The following is a 16,978-nucleotide window of genomic DNA, read 5'->3' as shown; positions in this document are numbered from 1 at the left end:
ATACCTTTGTGTATTGTGGTTGCAGTGATTTACCACCCATGATTGGTGGGATATGTTAGCGAAAGGGAGGGCAGGGGTCTATGTAACAATTATTAGCGACCTGGTGAATGATGGGTGCAAAACCTCTAGGGTTTATCAGGACTGTGTATATGTATTTCTAAGTAACAGATACGGACAGCCATACTACAAAGGCGCAGAGACTGAGAGGGGATTCCTCAGCAGGCAGTGCACTGCAACTGTGATGCGGCGGACAGGGGAGTTCCTGCCCTTGCTCCACCCCATGCAATCCCCCGGCGGCAGCAGTGAGTGAGCGCCCGCTGCTCCTTCCTCTCAGAGATCAGACAGCGTAGAAGTAAATAAGGAGAATAAACGCAATGAGGAGAGGGCGATAGCCCTCTCCCTGAGGTCCCGTCACCCTGAGGTCCGCCCCGGGACACCATGCAAGTCTCGGTGAGTGTTTCCTATTGGTATCTTTCTTTGTCCTGCGCTCAAAGCCTAAAATGTGGGCTCCATGCTGTAACCCATTCTCTGCCACACCGGGGACACGTGCTCCTCCGCAACCAGCGCTGCAGCTGGCTGTCCCGTGCACTGACTGCTGCGGGGACGGCCTGTCACGTACTGGCTGCCCGGAATAATAGCGGCGCAAGGACAGAGCGCAGCTGCGACGGGGACATTGCTGCATGGTCGGAGAGGAACCTCCGGGATCTCCTGCTGCTGCCCTAAAGAGGATATGTAGCAGGGCTGAGAGGGCGGGAGCAACGGAGTCAGTGCCCAGCAGGGGATTTCCGACGTACGTCTACCCACAGGCGATGTTTGCAGTGACAGGAGCGAGCAGCCCAATTATGCACCCTGCAAAGGAAAGTTTCAGATCTGTGTAAAACCAGGACCGATTGCACTTCGGACCTGCTGATAAACTGCCCATGTCCAACTGATATTCTGTATTTTCCCCAATTTGCCAAGGCTTGGGCTGAAAAAATATTTTCTTTCAGCTCCTGCATTATAATTATAGGACCTGTCTGTGGAGACCACATTATCCCCTTTAATGAATAAACTTTTTTTGTACTTTTTAAGGATCAAACTAGAGCAGTGGTTCCAAAACTTTTTCGGTACTTGTTTCCTAGCACGGCGCCCGTTGTAGGTGATCGCATACCTTAAGTTAAGGTATGCGATGGACGCGACCGACGCGATTTTAGGGCTATTTTAGCCTTTTCCCCGACAATTAAAAAATCGTTAAGGCATGCGATGCGACCGATACGATGGACACCATTTTACATAGGGAACAATGTTAAATGGGCCAATGGACCCGATTTTTCATTGTATACCCACCCTTATGGGTATTTTACATGACAAATGCCCCCCCATTGTTAACGCCACACCACGATGAACGGCAACCCGAAGCGTGGCGAGCACAGCGGTACGTGTCCTCCGACCTTTTCATACCCCCACTATCCACGTCAGTGTGGAGTTGATTTTATATAGTGTGGCGAGCGGACGCGTAATACCTGTGAAGTAATGTGCGGGGCTTGCTGCGCTCGCCACACTATATAAAATCAACTCCACGCCGACGTGGATAGTGGGGGTATGAAAAGGTCGGAGGATGCGTACCGCCGCCCCTCGCATTCTCACTGCGCTCGCCACGCTTCGGGTTGGCGTTCATCGTGGGGTGGCGTTAACAATGGGGGGGGGCATTTGACCCATCAGGGATGGGAAACAATAAAAATTGGGGTCTGAGGGCCATTTAACATTGGGCCCAATGTAAATTTGGGTCTCAGGGACCATTTTACATTGATTCCAATGTAAAAATCGTGTCCATCGCATAAGATTTGGTTGCATGCGATGCGATCGACGCAATTTCAGGGGGTCCCGATGGATACAATTTTTATCGCTGGCGTTGTGCTAGGAAACAAGTACCACTTTTTCATACCAACTTTTTAACCCCTGCCTGAAGAAGGACACGGGCGAGGTGCAAAGAACTGCAGGTGTGGCCTATGCAAATGAGCCACAGTCTGGCCACACCCCCATTTCCCCCCCTCTGCTCGGCTGAATAGATGCCATGCACATGCACACATCGTCTATTCCCTTCAGGCTAGGGCAGGCTTTCCCAACCACGGTCCTTAAGGCACACCAACAGTGCAGGTTTTGTAGATATCCAGGCTTGAGCACAGGTGACTTAATTAGTACCTGAGTGATTCTGATTAAACCATCTGTGCTGAAGCCTGGATATCACTAAAACCTGCACTGTTGGTGTGCCTTGAGGACCGTGGTTGGGAAAGCCTGGGCTAGGGGGACTCTCAACTGCCCCCCAAAACCGGGAGGGTCCCGCGAAATATGGGACAGTGTGGAGGTATGCTTTTTTCAATCATAGCGCTAGAGCAGCAGTTCTCAAACTGTGGGTCCTGACCCCAAAGTGGGTCCCACGCTTCTCAGCATGGGGTCACAACTCCATGTTGCTGACCATCAGGCTGATGACTTTTCTAATCTCAGCCAGTGGTTCAAGGAGTCTGAAAAATCTGTTGAATTGTCGGTTATTTTAGACTCCTCACATCATTGAGTTCCTCCTCAATGCTGCCATGTATGTGCTGTCTGCTGCCTACACATGTGATGTGATGAGCTTTTTGGGATCCCTTATTTTTATTGTTTGTTGGGGTCCCAGAGCAAATAGTTTGAGGACCCCTGCGCTAGAGTATCAGTTATTTTTACAGCATGATGCCCCTAAAGCCCCCATACACTAGTCTAATTTGGGACAGATCTCGCCCGATTCTGACAGATCAGGCCGAGTGAAATCGTCCCAAATCAGATGTTTGCCATCCCATCGGGTCTGATACGCGGTCCTGTGCGCAGCAGACCGGGTTACATGCAACAAATTATATGTCAAAGTACCGCATGCAGAAGTCTATGCCAAAAGTTTCCATTGAAAGATTCTGAGGGACATAATTTGCTGCCCCCCCCCCCCCATATTTTAGTATTGGAAGTTACAAATAGTGGTTTTGCCTATTATAGTGATCATAAATAATATGAATTGGTGTTAGACTTCCAACTCAAAGCACCCCTGCAAGGGGTGTATTTATAATGGGTGCAGTATGGGTGCTGCCCCCATTAAAAAAAAAAAAATTACCCTCCAGAGTCCTGCAACGCCAGCCTCCGCACTGCTGAAATCCCAGAAAAGCTGCAGCCACACCATTTGTCTAGAGATCTGCACATGCGCGGTAGGGTCTGAGTGGTCTAGTTCAACCCCATGTTGACCTTTTGATGACCTAATGGTTGTGTCGACCTAATGACCCTTCAACGTAGACCCATGTCGACCCTTCTGCATGTTGACCCAATGCTTGCCGACCTAAAGACCGTATCCCCACAATTACATTGCAGAGGTACAAATCAAGTGAAATGATTGCAATAGGGGTGGCAGTGGGTGACTACTTATTAAGTTTCTCCCTGTTTTCCACCTCCATAGACACCATAAAGTCAGCACAGAAGCCCCAGAACCATAAGTGCCCTCGTTGCCAGCCATGTTCCCCCTCCACCTGTACATGATGCCAGCAGTTCAGCCTGCTAAAGGCAGTGGCAGCGACAACAGCTGAAGCTTGGTAGGACAGGAGAGGAAGAGCATTAGAGTGTGGGTGGAGCTGCCGGATGACTCCTCGAACCTGTAAACCAGTAGTAACACACAATTCAACTGATTTTCTAGACTACATGGATCACTGGCTGAAAGATCAGAGGAGTCATCAGCCTGATAGTCGGCGACATGGAGCCTTGAATATATGCTGAGATGGCCACGACCCACTTTGGGCTTGTGACCCACAGGTTGAGAACCACTGCACTACATAATGTGTGTACCCAGCGACATCAGTCAATGGGACCTGGCAGGGGGAACTGGCATCAGCAATTGTATAAACACTTGCTAAAGCCAGCAGTGGGCATGCTGTATTTCAACCTCATGGCCCTTGCTATTGATGTCTTCCTGCATGCAGGGCCAACGAAGGATGTTGTCAGCAACATCGTGAAATACTCAGTAGCTTATTTAAATGTTTTGTTCTTCCAATCCTTATGAATCATCCAAAACATTCAAAAAGTTGTTTAGTGTGTACTCCGCTTTTGGGACATATAATGCTAGCCTGAATGCCAGCTAGAGAGAGATAATCAGAACATGTACAGTAGGTGCTATAGAAGTGTTGTAGAAGACTTTGTTAACCCCTTTTGATGGGCTGTTTATAATTATTTCTGGAACCATGACATGCTTGGTCCCAGGCTAGTTACAAGAAAGCTCTACAGAACTTCAAACTGTTTCTTGTGTCATTAAACATTAGCTCAACAAGACATTGATTAATGATGGGAGGGTGTTAAGGGGATAACTAGTTCATTCACAACATAACATTTAAAAGAGCATTGTGTATAAAGAAGCGAAGGTACTTGTTTCCTAGCACAGCGCCTGCGATTTTGATTGTTTCCATCGGGTCCTAAAAAATCGAGTCCATCGCATGCAACCAAATTGCATGCGATGCGATTGATGCGATTTTTACATCGGAACCAATGTAAAATGGTCCCTGAGACCCGATATAACATTGGGCCCAATGTTAAATGCCCCCCAGACCCCAATTTTCATTGTATACCCACCCTGATGGGTCAAATGCCCCCCTATTGTTAACGCCACCCCACGATGAACGCCAACCCGAAGCGTGGCGAGCGGCGGCGGTACGCGTCCTCCGACCTTTTCATACCCCCACTATCCACATCGGCGTGGAGTTGATTTTATATAGTGTGGCGAGCGCAGCGAGCCACCGAGCCCGAAGCGTGGCAAGCGGACGCGAATTACTTCACAGGTATTACGCGTCCCCTCGCGGGGCTCGGTGGCTCGCTGCGCTCACCACATTATAAAATCGACTCCACGCCGACGTGGATAGTGGGAGTATGAAAAGGTTGAAGGACGTGTAGCGCCGCCCCTCGCGGCCTCACTGCGCTCGCCACGCTTCGGGTTGGCATTCATCGTGGGGTGGCGTTTAACATTGTTCCCTATGTAAAATCGCGTCCATCGCATGCCTTAACTTAAGGCATGCGATGGACGCGATTTTTTAATTGTCAGGGAAAAGGCTAAAAATAGCCCTGAAATCGCGTCGGTCACATCCATCGCATACCTTAAGTTAAGGGCGCCGTGCTAGGAAACAAGTACCGAAGCGAACACCTACAATGCATCTCCACAATTTGTTTACTTTTGTTAAAAATGTACACAAAAATGCACACAGTGCTTTACCGTGTCTCTACCCCACCCATAATTTTGAGTACAATTTAGATGCTAGTTTGCCTTTGCACACCTCTGCCAGGAAAAACTTTGGTACTTGTGTATTTTAGCGGCGCCCCCGATTTCCATCGCACGATGTTTTAATCGTATTGTTTCGCATCCCATGCCATGCCATGCGATTTTTGCTCCCTATACGATGAAAGATTGTATAAGCACCCTAAAGGGTGCTTTTAAGCACCCTAATGGGTGCTTACAATGTTAAATGCACCCCCACGCCACCCCCCCCCCACTATTAACGTGAACCCGAAGCGTGGCGAGCGGCGGCGGTACGCGTCCTCCGACTTTTTCATACCCCCACTATTCACGTCGGCGTGGCGTTGAGAATAGAAAGTGTGTCGAGCGCAGCGAGCCACCGAGCCCGAAGCGTGGCGAGCGGACGCGGATACCTTCACAGGTATCGGAGTCCCCTCGCGGCCTTCACAGGTATCCGCGTCCCCTCGCGGGGCTCGCTGCGCTCGCCACGCTTCGGGCTCGGTGGCTCGCTGCGCTCGCCACACTTTCTGTTCTCAACTCCACACCGACGTGGATAGTGGGGGTATGAAAAGGTCAGAGGACACGTACCGCCGCCCCTCGCGGCCTCGCTGCGCTCGCCACGCTTCGGGTTCACGTTTATAGTGGGGGGGTGGCGTGGGGGTGCATTTAACATTGTAAGCACCCATTAGGGTGCTTAAAAGCACCCTTTAGGGTGCTTATACAATCTTTCATCGCATAGGGGGCAAAAATCGCGTCGCATCGCATGCCATCGGGTGCATGGCATGCGATTAAAACATCGTGCGATGGAGATCGGGGGCGCCGCCAAAATACATCCATTAGGGTGCTTATACAATGTTTTATCGCATCGCATCGCATTGTATGCCATATACAATGTCATACAATTTTAAAATTGTATGGCATTGTACAATATCGCGCAATATCGCGTCGCATCGCATACCATCGTATGCCTTATGGTATGCGATGCGATGGGCGCCGCCAAACTACACAAGTACCAAAACTTTCCCTGGAGATGAAGCTGAAGTGGCTCAAGTGTCAGAAAAGGACATCCATGCTGACCACATTCTGGGTTGGGCAAAGCATCCATATATAAGTGTCAGTCCAATTACCTGCGAAGGGTGCGAGTTGCCACCGCCGCTGCTGCTGATTGAAACAGCAGCACTTGAACTATTTTAGTGCCAGTCTCGCAGGTTTTTGCAGTGGTAAGTATAGCATACAGCAGTACTGCAAGTACAAAATTTTCAGCTAGTAAAGAAGCCAGTCTTGTGATTCTTGTGTACAAAATGCAGCAAGTTACTTTTATAAATAATAATTTACTGGGGAACTTTGCTAATGGACAGGTGTATTTGTACAGTCTTTAGTGAATCCAGTCATGTTTACTAAACATTGACTATTTTTATATTTTAACACCTTTGCTTCTTTGCACTCCACATAACAAACACTATTAGTGAGAAATGATTTATTTTATTTCTATAGCTCCAGCATATTTGTACTGCACAGTTGGGAACTAAACGGACAAGGCTGGGTATTAACAGACAGGCGGAGTGGTAAGTGTGCCCTTGCTCTTAAGCTTTCAATCTATCGGAGAATGTATTATATACAGACTAGGGAATTTAAAAATTATTTACAAATCTACAAAAGTCTTTGCAAATTAGGGACTTGGTTGTCATACTTCTGACCGTGTAATCCAATGCGTTGTTGGTTTAAAAAAAATAAAAAATAATATATATGTATACATGTATGTATGTAAATTTATAATAAAAAATTATATATGTGGGTTTTTTGGTTTTAGTGAGTTTACAACTTATATTCATGTTTGCCATTTGCACAGACTACTAAATTCTTCTAGAATGTGAGGAGTGCGAAGGTGCTAACATTGCTCAAAAGACATCACCTGCATGAGCTCTTATGGAGCTTACACACATGCCGAGACTAAGGTATTTACTAAGCTAAATTGCTTAGAAAATGCCTTAATATGCCCCTACATAGGTGTGGATGTAGGGGCTATAGCGACAGTAATGCGCGTCGCTGTTGCTGGCCCAGATTGCACTGGTTGCACTGGCGCTGTCAGCTCGCTCTGTGTATAAGCTGTCAGCGCTGTTTGCTGAGCGACAGTGGCACAGCACTGCCTGACCTAGCATAGCTAGGAAGCCCTATACACATCGCTATGTGTGTAGGGCACATTAGCTTTCTAGTGCAGCAAATTTGTCCCCTCATATTTTTATTTTTTTTAAATCATGTTATGTTGTCACAGAGATGTATGCAAATGAATAAACAGTTTATTTATTATTTATTTATTAGCAGTTTCTTATATAGCGCACACAGATTCCGCAGCGCTTTACAGAGAATATTTTGACCATTCACATCAGTCCCTGCCCCAGTGGAGCTTACAATCTATATTCCCTACCACATGTACACGCACACACAGACATTCTAGGGTTAATTTTGTTAGGAGCCAAATTAGCCTAGCAGTATATTTTTGGATTGTGGGAGGAAACCGGAGTACCCGGAGGAAACCCACGCAAGTACGGGGAGAATATACAAACTCCGCACAGTTAGGGCCATGGTGGGTATTGAACCCATGACCTCAGTGCTGTGAGGCAGTAATGCTAACCATTACACCGTCCGTACTGCCCTAAACAGTTGCCTAGTTGTACTCAATGAGTGTATGAAAGTATACATCATATAGCAAGATTTTTTTTAAAATGATTTTTCAAATCCCAGTGGCTGCATACAAATGAAATGCTGCATATTAGTCAATTATTAATTAATTGATCCAGGTCCCCATTTTCTTTTGGTGGATTCCACAAAGTACCAATGTTCTACACTTTGTGCGTCGGTAGTACGGGTCTGCGACAGTCTGTTGCTGTACTACATCCACTATCAGCAATTAATAGTCTGATGCTGTTTGGTGAAGCCTCAAAATGGAGCCATTTTTCTGTCATTGGGGAAGGAAGAGGCCAGGATCTCTGTTCATGGATTGGACATCTCCTGGTCTCTTGCTCAGACCTGTGGAGGACAGCTTAACTACACAATGGGTGACACAGCCAGACAATGCAGCTGATGCTGCATCCTAGGATTTGTAGCTCTGATCAGTAATGCATTCTAGAGGGGTGACTTCACCTGTTGTGTTACCATTTTAGAGCTATCACCGCTGCTTCCATAAAAGGACTTGCAGCAATAGCTCCTCCAACCATCTGATTCTGGGCCCCATGACCGCAGGAAAAAGATGACTGAGCCGTCACAGCATTTCCTCTTTACCTCCTCCAAATGCTCGCTGAACTGTGGAAGAATCGGGTTTATGTTCCACTATGAATTGGGTGCTAAATCAAGATAATAATTAAGGGGTCTATTTACTAATCATTGGAGGGAGATAAAGTGGCCAAAAATAAAGTACCAACCAACCAGATCCTCACTACCATGTTATGTGCTTTGTTTGAAAAAATTACAGGAGCTGGTTGGTTGACAATTTATCTCCATCCACTTTTTTTACACCCCTAGCTTTAGGATGTGTGGGTTTTAAAGGGGCAATAATATTGATTGCATAATCAGGTGTGTTTTTAATTTGCATATAAATGCACCTTTGATCCAGTGACCAAAACTACAGACTAGCAGGCAGCTTAAAAAACAAAACCTATGAGTACATTTATCCCTAAGTGTTATCCACGCCAGTCTTTTAGTAGATTATATGTATTTTCCAACTGTTCAAACTGTGGCAGTCCAATTTTTGGGGGACTTTCCTGCTGTCCCATCCACGGGGGTCAGTTGGGAGACACCTTGTGACTTGCTGCTCTGCTTTGGGATTTTGGGAGCAGTAAGCCTATCATAATCACTAAGGTACATTGGTGTAAACGCAATGTGACTTGGATGGTTTACAGATATATATCGTTAATGCGTGCAACTCTTACAGGTAATTGCTATCAGTAAAGCTGCAGTTTGGGCCTGTATACAGTGGGGTATTCAGTCATTAGATCTATACATGGTAAAAATGTCAACAGTTAAAAGATCAACATGGTCAAAAGGCTGACAGTCAGAATGTCGACATGGAAAATGGCTACATGAAAAAGGTCGACATGAGTTTTTTAATTTTTTTTTGATCCGACGTGCCGACAGGTGGTATTTCATACCCTACAATTCACTACGGTGTGGTGGCAGAATACAATAGTGTGCCGAGCGCAGCGAGCCACCGTGCCCGAAGCATGGGGAGTGGACGCGGTACACTTAGATGGTGTCCATACCTATGTTGTCATAGACACCAAAAACCATGAAAAACTAATGCCGACCTGTTGACCTTGACTATCGACCTTTTGACCCTGTCAACCAATAGTGGTCGACCTTTTGACTATAGACCTAGACATTGTAGATCTAATATGACATAACCATACAGTGGTATATGCTGGGTAAGTTTAGAGCTGAGGACTGTTTTTAGTGTCCAGGGCCATCTCTACTTGCTGATAGTTTCTGCTAAAAGTAAATATTTGCTTTCCCACTCCTAATTTTCATCAATGTACAAGTGCATTGTAGGGTCATTCCATGAAAATGTCCTCTTCATATAACGATTGTTACCATTTTTCATGACAAGCTTTGCATCAAAATTAAAGCATATTATGTACCACACAAACATTTACTTTGCGCATACAAAAAAAAAAAAAAGATTTCACATGATCTGTTTTGTCGAAATGTATAATTTGTTACCACGGAATGACCCTGTAGTCGTTTGCATGTGTTGCGAAAATAGGGAGAGGGGGAGGGGGACCTTGAACCTTTGATATAAATGTTCTTTTGCACTCTGTTCCCAGTCCATCTGTATAGCCTCATAAGTCTGTTAAATATTTGTTATATTGTGATTAAATTTCACAAAATGAAACTCATTTTAAACTAAAACATGATTTGTGTGACCCTTGAAATCCCCCCTCTATAGGCCCCTTTGCCAGAGCATCAGGTTAGAGGAAGCAATGCTAGGAGTGCACAGAAGGGAGGGGGATGCCCAATGACGTAATCGGAAAGCTTAATAGACAGTAGGCAGGGCCAGACAGATCCCCTGACAGCCCCCTCCACCACAGAATCACATGACTGATTCCCTGCCAAAAGCTTTCATAGTGTCAGACTGTAACATGCAGTTGTTCCCCCACCTCCCCCAGCACAAGCACAACTCTTGTAGCCTTGGTGTCATAGCAAAACAAGGTCACTAACACTGACATCCTTGCATGCTATTTTATTTTGCATTTCATAAATAACAGAAACTTTTAATGGCTTAATTACCGTATTTTTCTCTCTATAAGACGCACCCGACCATAAGACGCAGGTAGTTTTAGAGGAGGAAAACTGCCAGGGTCAGGGAAAAACCCTCTTGAGATGATGGTAATCTGGAGGTTTAGAATTGCACAGCTACAGGGAAGTGGTTCTGCAATCCCATACACTTAAGGCCCCCATACATTAGGCCGACTTGTCCTAGGGACAAGTCGGACCCAATTTACCTGCGAGCCGCCCGGCAGCTCCCCGGGAGGCTCACATACAATTTGGCACTTGATGTGCCATTTTTACATGGGATAAATCGCATGCGATTTATCCCATGTAAAAAAACCCCCGGGGAGCTGCAGGGCGGTGAGCAGTAGTGGGGGCGGGCAGCGGCAGTAGTGGGGACGGGCAGCGGCGGTAGTGGGGGCAGGCAGCGGCGACGGGCGGCGTTTGCGGTGAGCGCAGTGTACTTACACATAGCAGCAGCGGCGGGGACGGGACGCGCAGTGGCGGCTATTATATTTTTAAAATACTTGTCAAATGACCGGCCGCTCTCTGATTGGCCGGAGAGCTCTCAGCCAATCAAAGAGCGGCCGGTCATTTGACAAGTATTTTAAAAATATAATAGCCGCCACTGCGCGTCCCGTCCCCGCCGCTGCTGCTATGTGTAAGTACACTGCGCTCACCGCAAACGCCGCCCGTCCCCGCCGCCGCTGCCCGCCCCCACTACCGCCGCTGGCCGCCCCCACCACCGCTGCCGATGGCCGCCCCCACTACTCCCCCGGTGTCTGTATGCATATGCCTGTCAGGTGGCAGGCATATGCATACAGGGAGGTCGGACGTGATCGTATGTACAGACCGTCCGACCTCCCTGATCCGGTCCGATGCGCACGGGACCGCGCATCGGATCGGATCAAATGTCACATACCTACGATTTTGGGCCGATTTCATCCGATTATCGGCACAAAGTGCCGAAATCGGATGAAATCGTCCCAAAATCGCATAGTGTATGGGGGCCTTTACAGTGCAAACTTGGTAGGAGGTGCCTTTATCTGCTGGATCCGCATGCTGTGTCTAAGGATGCAGCCTTGGATCATTACCACGACTCTCGATGTTACCAGATCGCAATAAAGGCCCCCATGCACTGTGCTATTTGGGCCAAGAAATTGGGAACAAATCGCATGTGTGTAACATCCGATTCACATGCAAATCTGATCTGATCCAGAGATCATAAGATAAATCGGTACTTGTGTATTATCACGGCACCCGCGAAATCGGCCACAAATCGCATGAAAAAATCGGATGCGATTTAGCGACCGATATTCAGCGATTTCCTGCCGATTTGCATGCTATTCCATCCTTGCACACCCCAACTATCCAAGTCAGCCCGAAGTGTGGCGAGCGGATGCGGTACGCGTCCTCCCGACCTGTTCATACCCCCACTATCCACATCGGCGTGGAGTTGATTTTATAAAGCATGGCGAGCCACCGAGCTCGAAGCATGTGCGAGCGAACACGGATTACTTGACGTGTATTCCGCATCCCCTAGCGGGGCTCGCCACGCTTCGGGATGGTTTTCCGCATCCCCTCGCGGGGCTTGCTGCGCTCGCCACGCTTCGGGCACGTTGGCTCGCTGCGTTCGCCATGCTTTATAAAATCAACTCCACGGTGACGTGGATAGTGGGGGTATGAACAGGTTGTGAGGACGCGTACCGCGTCCGTTCGCCATGCTTCGGGCTGACTTGGATAGTGGGGGTGTGCAAGGATGAAATAGCGGAAAATCGGCCGCTAAATCGCATCGCGGATCGAATCGGACACTAAATCGTATGTGGTATTGTATGCGATTTAGTTTATCGGACGCCGTGATAATACACAAGTACATATAAATCTTATGTGCAGCCATCAGCGACACATCGTGGGTGCATTTTAGCACCCACAAAGTATCGTATTTGATGCGGGGGAACTCAGAGAGCTGGGAGGTGAGCGAATTTAAAAAGAAAACCTACAAATGAATATGCAGCCGCTGACTGGCTCAGTGACTGCCCATTTATTTGTATGTATTTTTTTGTTTCTCATTCATGATTCAGTGTTGCCTACTCAATATACCGATCTCCAGCCCTTTGGAATATACAACCAAATATTTTACGTTTTGATTCATCAGTCCAGACCACCTGCTGCCAATTTTCCAGTTCTTGTGCCTAGTTGAATCGCTTCGCCTTGTTTCCATGTCAAAGGTATGGGGTTTATTTTGCTGTACTTCTTCTATGAAGACCACTTCTGGCCATATCTCTCTAAACAGTAGATGGGTGTAGTTACTGCTAGTTCTGAGCTTATGGCACAGCTGGACATCTTTCGATTTAGCAGGGAATCTTTGGTATGATGTGTCTTTCATCTGATGCAATTGGGCGACCACTGCGTCTGTGGTCCTTAACATTGCCCATTTCCTTGTGCTTCTTAAAGTACTGTTCAATGGGCTTGAACAGCACATCTTTAATATTTTTTGCTTGGGAGAGACCTTGCTGATGCAGTATAACTATCATGTGTATTGTTGCTGTGCTCAGCTTTGCCTTGGTGTTTGGTATGTGACCTGAAAGTGCCTTCCGCAACCTCACCTTTGAAATAGCAGAGCTCGGCTATTCCTCATCTAGGGCCTTATTCTGATCGGTGCGGATATTCCCGCATGCGGACGGCCCGCCGATGTTGATCGTCTGCGCATGTGCAGAGGTCACTCTGCGCATGTGCAGGCGATTTCGCCGCACGGATTCTTTATACGCCGCACAGGGGGCGTAGAGGGGCGTGAGGGGCTACTTAGCCTCATTACCCTATGCATACGCCCCGCGTTTCATGGGCGTTCCCATGCAAACGCGGGGCGTATGCATGGTAATGAGGCCGTGACGCGTGGGTACGGGGCGGGCATCTGACATCGCCGGATGTCAGCTGCCCGCCCCCATACATGATTTCACACGGACAAGTGTCCGTGTGGTCTTGTGTGGCGGGACCTGGTGGAGCGTGCGGCCCTGCATTCGATGTTCGGCGACCATCGAATGCAGGGGCTGCTCCCAAGAAGGAGGAGGCGTATCCCCGTCCAATTTCATGTGGATCGCCACATATCCGCGTACGGACGGCAGGTGGCGATCCGTATGGAAGGCGGGGATTCGCCTGCACGGTCGTGGCCGCATATTCTGATCGGGCCGCACCGATCAGAATAAGGCCCTTAGTTTTAAGCCTCCTACACCACAGTTTCTATTTCCATTAATGACTGTTGACATATACATATGATCATTATCACCTGTTTGGTATTTATTTATTTATTACCAGTTTGGTTTGTTTAGCTATTCATAATAGCTATATTAGGTCTGTGATCCTACAAAATTCCTGATTTAGAAAATGTGATGCTGTTTTGAAGGGAAAGGGTGGTCACAAAAAATAATGATTTGATTTACATTTCTTCTATTTTTGTTCTCTTTGCATTTTGTTAATTCATACAAATTATTATTAACAGTTTCTTATATAGCACATACATATTCCGCAGTGCTTTACAGAGTATAGTTGAACATTCAACATGAACATGGAGCTAACAATCTTTATTCCCTACCACATGTACATGCACACTCATTCATTCTAGGATTTATTTTTGTTTGGAGCCAAATAACCTACCCATATATGTTTGGAATAAATAAACTATTAACACTTCTCCTTTTGAGAGCATTATTTCTTTGAAACCTTTTTTTAACACCTGCCTTTAACTTTTGCCCAGTACTGGATATTATATAAAAAAAAAAAAAAAAAAAAAAAAATATATATATATATATATATATATATATATATATATATATATATATATATATATATATATATATATATATATATATATATATATATATATATATATATATATATAATGTATTTAAATTAGTATATAATATGTATGTTAAAAAAAGATTAAAAAATATGGTAACCTACGGGCTGGAGATCCTCAACTTATACATCTTGTTCTGTAGCAAAATGGATCCACCCAGATAAGTGCCTTTTCTTGCAGACATTTCTATGGCATATATTTTTATTCTTGTTGACATGGGCAGCATATATAGAACATAATCAGTAAAACCCAAGCATCCATTATTGTACTTGTGATGTACTCCCTTCACTTTTCTTTTTTTAATGCAACAAAGAATTTACAAAAGAAGAGTTTTTTTGCTGTGCAGTAATACTATAGACTACTGAAAATTGCCGGTGAGGTTGCCCCTAACTACACAGTACTCTGGGAAAATGATTTTTTTTTTTTTACACCATGATAGATAGAAGTCTGTTTCAATGACAAATCATTCATGTCATGTTAAAAATTTAAACAAAATAATTAGGAATAACACCTATACAATGAAGTTCCATAAGGCATAGGATAGCAGGAAGGTTTTGGGAGGTGGCACCACTATACGATGATTTGTAAATGGCCAGACCTTCATAATTTGAGTCATTTTGAACAGCTAGGCTGCTTATTACAAGGCATATAAAGGGGGCATGATAGTGAATGCCCAGTGGATCGGACATTCCATTTCCAAAGTTGTACAGTCAGTCAGCATTCCTTTTATCTATGGCAATACATGAGTACTGGGAATACCTCATGGAAGGCATTACCACCCACAGTGGACAGGGCAGTGGATGACCATAGGTGTTTATTGATCTTGACTAGCGGAGTCTAGCCAGAGTTATCTGTGGAAATAGACCAGAAACATAATGCTCAGATCACATCCACATTCAATGCAGGAGCTACAATAGGAATATCTCTCTGGTCATTGCAGTGTTCTTTGGCTTCCATGGGATATCTAATTAGAAGACCCACCAAAATTGACCTTGTTAATACTATAACACTGAACAAATTGCTTCTTCTGGGCTTGTGATGTTGCTAATTGGACCCTGGAGAAAAGGCAATGTGTGGTGTGGATTCCACCTGTCAGGCTTGTTGATGTTCTATCATGGTGTGGGATGTGTGGATGTGGAATAGGTTGAGTAACTGGTCAGCCTAAATGTGTCATTGACCAATAACCACTCTGGTGCATTGCTTTGGTGACCATTTGCAGCCCTTCATGGACTTAATGCATCTGCACAATGATGGAATATATCTGAATTATAACACAATGTGCCTTGGTACTAAGTTGTCCAGAATTGGTTTGAGGGGCATTCTGGAAAGTTCTGATGAAATGTGTTGCCACCCCATTGACCTGAAATGAACTCAATTAAGCCTTTATGGGATGTTGTAGAGTTCCATTTGCACCTAACATCCTGCACCCACAAATAGCTGGGAGCTTTGGGAAGCTATCCTGCATGGGTTAACAACTCTCCAGAGGTCTTCTGTTCACTTGTTGAATCGATGCCATGTCTTTACATGATACTATCTCATGACTTCAGGCACTTCAGTGTCTGTGTGGGCATCTTTACTGGCCAAAAAGTTAAGATACCATTTTGTGACAAATTCCAACTAAGTGTAACTAAACAACTGGCACAGTATCATATGTTGTACGTTGTCTGTTAATAAATATATTAATAAACTATTTTATGTTTAGTTGACGTTAGTAGTTTTACTACATGTGTCCTGTGTTTGCACACTCCCCATTATGGGTCCACTTTTGGCTCTCCTGTTTTTCTGACTATGGCTCACTTCTTGCTGAGTTTCCCATACCTTTTTAGCCTCCTTTTCCAGACTCTCCTTTCATTCCTCTTCCTTTCTTTACATTTAGTTCACAAGCCCAGTACTGGTTCTTGTATCAATCTTATCTGCTATGTGATGTGGCTATAATGCTTTCAAAATCTTTTCAATAAAGATTTACTAAAAAGTGAAAACTGGCCACATGAATTGGGATGCCCACCACCGTCAAGATGCAGTCAAGATCTACATAGATCTCCTGCATGTACATAAATAATACTGGTTTAGCACAGATCGGCCACACACATATCGCTGTGTGTATGGGTGATCTAGCCCCCAGGAAGCACAAGGGAAACACCTAGCCTACATCGCTCAGCAGGTTGGCTAGGCAGAAATCACTCCATATGTATCATAGGCATATATACCATTGGCAAAAATCACTCCATATGAGGGTTAAGCCATATGTAAGGCTTAACTATCAACCTTCCCCTCTGCTGTAGCCTGACCTAAACCCTCCCTGCTAGGGCCTAAATCTAATACTCACTAAAACCTTTCAATTGCCTTACTCTTCCCTCCCTCCCTCCCTGCAACCTAGCCCTAACCATTAGTCCCCCGCTAGGTCCTTAACCTAACCCAGTTAAAAAAAAATAAAAAATTGTGTGAAAATTTATATAGCATCTAACTGAATCTGCCCAATTATCACCATATTTTTTTAGATAGCATTTAGAATTTCTGTATACAGCTTCAATTAATTGTCTTGTGTCCTTGGAGAATTCCCGTCAGGCTGTAACTTTTAATGCTGTGTTTATACAGGG

General features: G+C 45.6%; 1 protein-coding gene across 1 annotated transcript in view; it reads left to right on the top strand.

Moving 5' to 3' along the window:
* Nucleotides 1-255: 255 nt before the first annotated feature.
* The window catches only part of HIVEP1 (HIVEP zinc finger 1), a 219,486-nt gene continuing 202,763 nt past the window's right edge, over nucleotides 256-16,978 (top strand). Inside the window, exons 1-2 of the mRNA XM_083187912.1 lie at nucleotides 256-450; nucleotides 6,761-6,831. The gene's annotated coding sequence lies outside the window, so the exon portion shown is untranslated. The remainder of the gene's footprint in view (nucleotides 451-6,760; nucleotides 6,832-16,978) is intronic.

Source organism: Crinia signifera, chromosome 5 (assembly GCF_055691185.1).
Source record: "Crinia signifera chromosome 5, ASM5569118v1, whole genome shotgun sequence".
In the NCBI taxonomy this organism is placed as follows: domain Eukaryota; kingdom Metazoa; phylum Chordata; class Amphibia; order Anura; family Myobatrachidae; genus Crinia; species Crinia signifera.
This window is presented reverse-complemented; position numbering and strand designations above follow the sequence as displayed.